Source organism: Salmo trutta, chromosome 9, assembly GCF_901001165.1.
Source record: "Salmo trutta chromosome 9, fSalTru1.1, whole genome shotgun sequence".
Taxonomy (NCBI): domain Eukaryota; kingdom Metazoa; phylum Chordata; class Actinopteri; order Salmoniformes; family Salmonidae; genus Salmo; species Salmo trutta.
In genome coordinates, this window is record NC_042965.1 from 15,519,181 (window position 1) to 15,525,091 (window position 5,911).

The 5,911-nt window shown below is 41.1% G+C and overlaps 2 long non-coding RNA genes across 2 annotated transcripts; both read right to left on the reverse strand.

Moving 5' to 3' along the window:
• Positions 1-4,320: 4,320 nt before the first annotated feature.
• Positions 4,321-4,614, reverse strand: LOC115200035 (uncharacterized). Its single transcript, XR_003879471.1, has 2 exons — positions 4,516-4,614; positions 4,321-4,485 (listed from the first exon to the last, which is right to left on the reverse strand). It is a non-coding gene; the product is annotated as an uncharacterized LOC115200035 (long non-coding RNA).
• Positions 4,615-4,755: 141 nt separating this feature from the next.
• LOC115200033 (uncharacterized) lies at positions 4,756-5,701 on the reverse strand. The gene is made up of 2 exons (XR_003879469.1): positions 5,089-5,701; positions 4,756-5,007 (listed from the first exon to the last, which is right to left on the reverse strand). It is a non-coding gene; the product is annotated as an uncharacterized LOC115200033 (long non-coding RNA).
• Between the last annotated feature and the right edge of the window lie 210 nt (positions 5,702-5,911).

Genomic DNA, 5,911 nt, shown 5'->3' on the forward strand with positions numbered 1-5,911 from the left:
TAGACTTAAAAGGGACAGTCTGTAGTTGCTACATCAATTATTTCACTTATATACATACATATATATACATACTGTATATATACATATATATCCATTGATGCTTGAAGAATATAACTTAGAAATGCCTCATGAGCTTAGTTAAACTGTCACACTCCATGAAAACCAAAATATAAACTTGTTTTTCTCCAATGTTTGTAAACATTGCAAATGTAAACAAACACTGTATAGCCTCATAACATGAATAAAACAATCATTGTTAGATCATGGATGCCCAGTCCTTGCATCCATAGCTCTGTCTATTAATCTGAGAGTGGTTACATTTATCCAGGCCCATCCCTCAGCTTTTTACCAAAACAGGCAGGGTGCCATTTTGTTATTGTTTCATCTGTGGATTTGCCCTTAAAACAGCTGAATATTATCAAGATATCAAAGTGGCACCAACAAAAAGGTAAACAGTAGACCTATATCAAATGCAGCATATGGCATTCATTTTTCACACGTAAATAGCACTTTTCAGTAGTGCTCAAAGCATGCCATTCCATGAGCGCATCATTTATGTTTCAACTACAATCAATGAGCCTAATCAGTCCTCCATGACAACACAATCATAAACAACAGAATAGGGCTGGCTAATAAGTCCTTAGTTTTGGGGTTATACTCAGGTAAAACAATTTGGCTAATCTATACTTCCATATTTCTTCTTGAAGGTCAAGGGGTATGATATGTATTGGATCGACTGGAATTCTGATAAACTTTGGTTTTTAATGTAAAGATATCATTTAATCGTATTATTATATGTAGTAGAAACCGATGGGTTAGAAGAAGCCTACATAACCAACCCATAAAGTAAAATGTAACATCCATATATGGCCAGCTATGTAAACTTTAACATTGATTTATCCTGCAATAGATGTCGTTCAATTGGTAACATACATGTATGTCTTCTTCTAATGCCTCTAATGCTTCTTCTAATCCAAAAGTTACGTTATTGATTACAATTTTGGACAGGTAACTAGTAACTGTAATGAATTACATTTATAAAGTAACCTACCCAACCCTGGGTTTGCATCACAACTAAAGTGGCCAAATAACTTCTTAAAATAAAGCACATTAATCCGCTTTATAACGGTGTAGAGCCTAACTGTATGTATCGGGTGGGTTTTAAGTTTGAGAATAGCCGTGCTCCCTCAAATCTTTTGGAGAAAATATCCTTTCTATTTCATTCAGCTATGTTCTACTATAAAATATTATAAAATAATAAGCAAATCTTGTCTGCTAAATGAACTAGTGTGGCACACAGTCATTTGGCATAGTCAGATCAAGGCCTAAAATATGTCCAACTCAGAGTATGCTATTCTGTTCTTCTGAAATAGACCAAAAAAAATCATATCATGTTTCATTAGACCTGTTTAAAATAAATAAAGGATTTATTGTGATGGTTTAGGCTATATTACATGGATTTATTAGACTTTTTCAAGTGGAATTGTTCCAAAGGTCTGCATCAGTGACTTGTAGGCTATGTATAAAAGCCAGGAGATGCTAAATGTGTTTATGTTAATCAACAGTCAATTACTTTGAGACCGTCAGTTATTTGCTTGACAATAGCCCAGCTGACAAAATGTCATGACTGCCACAGCCCAACCTAGATCCTACTGTATGTGGAGTTAATAATTCATTTTGAGAGAGGGAGAGAGTTGGCTCTAATGTCTATACCCTATAAGACCTTGACTTCACAGACAGAAATCAGGCAGTGTTCTGCCATCAATGTGAGGAATCAGCCAGTGAGGAAGTAGTGTCTTGCCTTCCCATCATCCCCACAGAGCATCAGATTAGATCAGTTTCTCCAAATCAATCAAATCAAATCAAAATGTATTTTGTCACATGCTTCGTAAACAACAGGTGTTGACTAACAGTGAAATGCTGACTTACGGTGAAATGCTTACTGGCCCTTTGGAAATGATGAGCCAAGAGGAACACACCAGCAGACTTGGCCTGAGGTAGCTATAGCTAAAACTCTCTCAGGTCCACATCTCTCCCACCCACCCACCCACCCAAGCTTCGCAGACCTCCTCAGAAACTCTCACACCACAGCTGCTAGAGACCCACTAGAACCCGTGTTTGCACAGCTGCCGTGTTTCTTAGTCATTCGGCGTATTCTAGATCAGTCTTCTTGCTCGGCTGCTGCATTTTTCAAGCTCAACAGTTTCCCGTGTGTATCAAAAACGGTCCACCACACAAAGGACATCCAGCCAACTTGACACAAGCATTGGAGTCAAAATGGGCCAGCATTCCTGTGGAACACTTTTGACAGTTTGTAGAGTTCCTGCCCTGACATATTGGGAAGGGGGGTTTGCAACTAAATATTAGGAAGGTGTTGTTAATGTTTTGTACATTCAGGGTATATGTTGTCTAGATCTCAAATGTAATTAGGTATTGATTTCTTCTCCACAACTCAATCAAAAATGTCTTCAAATGAAGACTTTATTTCCAAATCGATATATCCACAAATTTTTCACATTTGTGTTTTTTCATCGGAAAGTATTGCTTGTGGGTACCTGCATGTGCGTGTTAAATATTAGTATTCTCAGATTTTTGGATTAATACATTTGTCATCAGTGGCAGCCGTTTTTTCAAATTTGTTTAAAAAAAAAATTATATAAAAAAAAAATATATATATATATATATATGACTCAAGGATTATGTTTAAAATGTCCATAAAAGTGTGGTTCATTTGTGTACATTTTAGTCTTCCAAAAATAAAGTGTTCAAACAAGCTGTTGAGTTGCATACTGCTCTGCCATCACTGCCGCCCCGGGTATTCAGCCAATCAGCAGCCACCACTGTTTTAAATGTGTATTAAAATGTGTTTTTCTGCGCAACGATATACACTCTGTGGCCAGTTTATTAGGTTCACCACCCTGTTCACGTGGTCGTGGCTTGCTATTTAAAGCAGACAGACAGGCATTGAGGTATTCAGTTACTGTTAGATTTAACGTTAGAATGGGCAAAACGAGTGACCTAATCGACTTTGATCGTGGTATGATCGTTGGTGCCAGTCGCGCCGGTTCCAGTATCTCAGAAACGGACAGCTTTCTGGGCTTTTCACGCACGACAGTGTCTAGGGTTTACCGAGAATGGGGCGACAAACAAAAAACATCTAGTCAATGGCAGTCCTGTGAGCAAAAACAGCTCGTTGATGACAAGAAGAAGTGGCTCCAGTTGGCACGCAATCACCAACACTGGATAATTGAGGAGTGGAGAAACATCGCCTGGTCCGACGAATCCTGGTTTCTGTTGCGTCATGCTGATGGCAGAGCCAGGATTTGGCGTAAGCAACAACAGTCCATGGCCCCATTCTGCCTGGTGTCAACAGTACAGGCTCTTGGCGGTGGTGTAATGGTGTAAGGAATGTTTTTATGGCTGTTATGGCTGAATTATGGCTGTTCTGGAGACAAAGGGGGTACGACCGGTATTAGTGTACCTAATAAACTGGCCACTGAGTGCATATCTATTGTTTAGCTGGATTGGAATGTTTGTATCCTGTATGTTTGACTGTGATATGTGGTTGTCTCACCTAGCTATCTTAAGATGAATACACTAACTGTAAGTTGCTCTAGATAAGACAAAAATGTTTTACATACAAATCTCATATTACTGTATTGAATTATTTGTTTATATACACTGAGTATACCAAACATTAGGAACACCTTCCTAATATTTTGACCTCAGAACGGCCTCAACTCCTCAGGGCATGAACTCTCACAGTTGTGTCAAGTTTGCTGGATGTCCTTTGGGTGGTGGACCATTCTTGATACACACAGGAAACTGTTGAGCGTGAAAAACCCAGCAGCGTTGCAGTTCTTGACACAAACCGGTGCGCCTGGCACCTACTACCATACCCCGTTCAAAAGCACTTACATGTTTTGTCTTGCCCATTCACCCTCTGAATGTCACACATACACAATACATGTCTCAAGGCTTCAAAATCCTTCTTTAACCCGTCTCCTCCCCTTCATCTACACTGATTGAAGTGGATTTAACAAGTGACATCAATAAGGGATCATAGCTTTCACCTGGATTCACCTGGTCAGTCTATGTCATGGAAAGAGCAGGTGTTCCTAATGTTTGTATACTCAGTGTATGATTGTTTTTTATTGCTGTCAGAAATGTATAATTTGTACAGTTCTTTATAAAACATTTAGTTATTTGTTACATTTGACTGTGTAACACCTATCAGTACTTATTTTGGAAACAAACTCTTCAAATACAGGTCAGAGTTGTATCATGCAGTTTAGTTGTTGACTGATTTTTTAGCTGTTCTTTTCATGTTTTGGAGGTGACAGACAGCTGTGGAATATGCCGTGAGAGAAAGACACAGGATAGTCCTCTGGACCTCAGTGATGAGAGACAAATAATAATCACTTATCAAGACACATTTCACTCAGAGGCCAGTAAGTCAGAACAGATTATCAGTGTGGGAACTGCCTGCCTGTCTGTCTGCCTATCTCTCAGTACCTGCCTGTCTGTCTGCCTATCTCTCAGTACCTGCCTATCTGTCTGCCTATCTCTCAGTGTCTGCCTATCTGTCTGCCTATCTCTCAGTACCTGCCTGTCTGTCTGCCTATCTCTCAGTACCTGCCTATCTGTCTGCCTATCTCTCAGTACCTACCTGTCTGTCTGCCTATCTCTCAGTATCTGCCTGTCTGTCTGCCTATCTCTCAGTACCTGCCTGTCTGTCTGCCTATCTCTCAGTACCTGCCTGTCTGTCTGCCTATCTCTCAGTACCTGCCTGTCTGTCTGCCTATCTCTCAGTACCTGCCTATCTGTCTGCCTATCTCTCAGTACCTGCCTATCTGTCTGCCTATCTCTCAGTACCTGCCTGTCTGTCTGCCTATCTCTCAGTACCTGCCTATCTGTCTGCCTATCTCTCAGTACCTGCCTATCTGTCTGCCTATCTCTCAGTACCTGCCTATCTGTCTGCCTATCTCTCAGTACCTGCCTATCTGTCTGCCTATCTCTCAGTGTCTGCCTGCCTGCCCTTTCTGTTTGTCTATCTACCTGCCTGTCTGTCTGCCTATCTCTCAGTACCTGCCTATCTCTCAGTGTCTGCCTGCCTGCCCTTTCTGTTTGTCTATCTACCTGCCTGTCTGTCTGCCTATCTCTCAGTACCTGCCTATCTGTCTGCCTATCTCTCAGTGTCTGCCTGCCTGCCCTTTCTGTTTGTCTATCTACCTGCCTGTCTGTCTGCCTATCTCTCAGTACCTGCCTGTCTGCCATTTCTGCTTGTCTATCTGAGTTGCCGTGCACAGGAACAAGAACAAGAAAAATGAGAAGTTAATGGCATCCCATTAGTGAAGGGATAGCGTTGGAAAATGAATGCACTTCCAGCCCAACCACATCAATTACAGATAGCAGAGGTTTCAACACCATCTCTCAGTGTGCCTCCAAACCCTCCTTCCCTTTCCTCTGCTGCTCAACACAACATATTAAAGCTTGATTTTCCTTTAACAATGTGTACAAGTAGTTCATCAAGTAGCTTGGATCTGTATCTGAGCCGCCTGATACCCTTTTGACATAGCTTGGAAACACTGAAGCTAGTGTTGGTGGTTCAGTAGAACTGTGGACATATTTTCTGCCCTAGCTGCTGTTTGAGAGCACATTCCCTGGAGTCTACTGGGTTCTAGACTGCAGCAAACTCCCACAATCTATCTGACCTAACCTGTCTGGCTTGAATCCAGTCAGGTTGTCTTTTCAATGCAGCTGACCTGTAAAACACTTGTACCAGATAAGGAGGTGAGAAAGGCCCCACTTGTACAGAGCACGACTTGTGCATTTAGCTCCTTTCTGTGATTCTTATCAGGCGTGGGTAGTATATCAAAATAGACAGTGTGGCGCCATAAAGAGAATACCA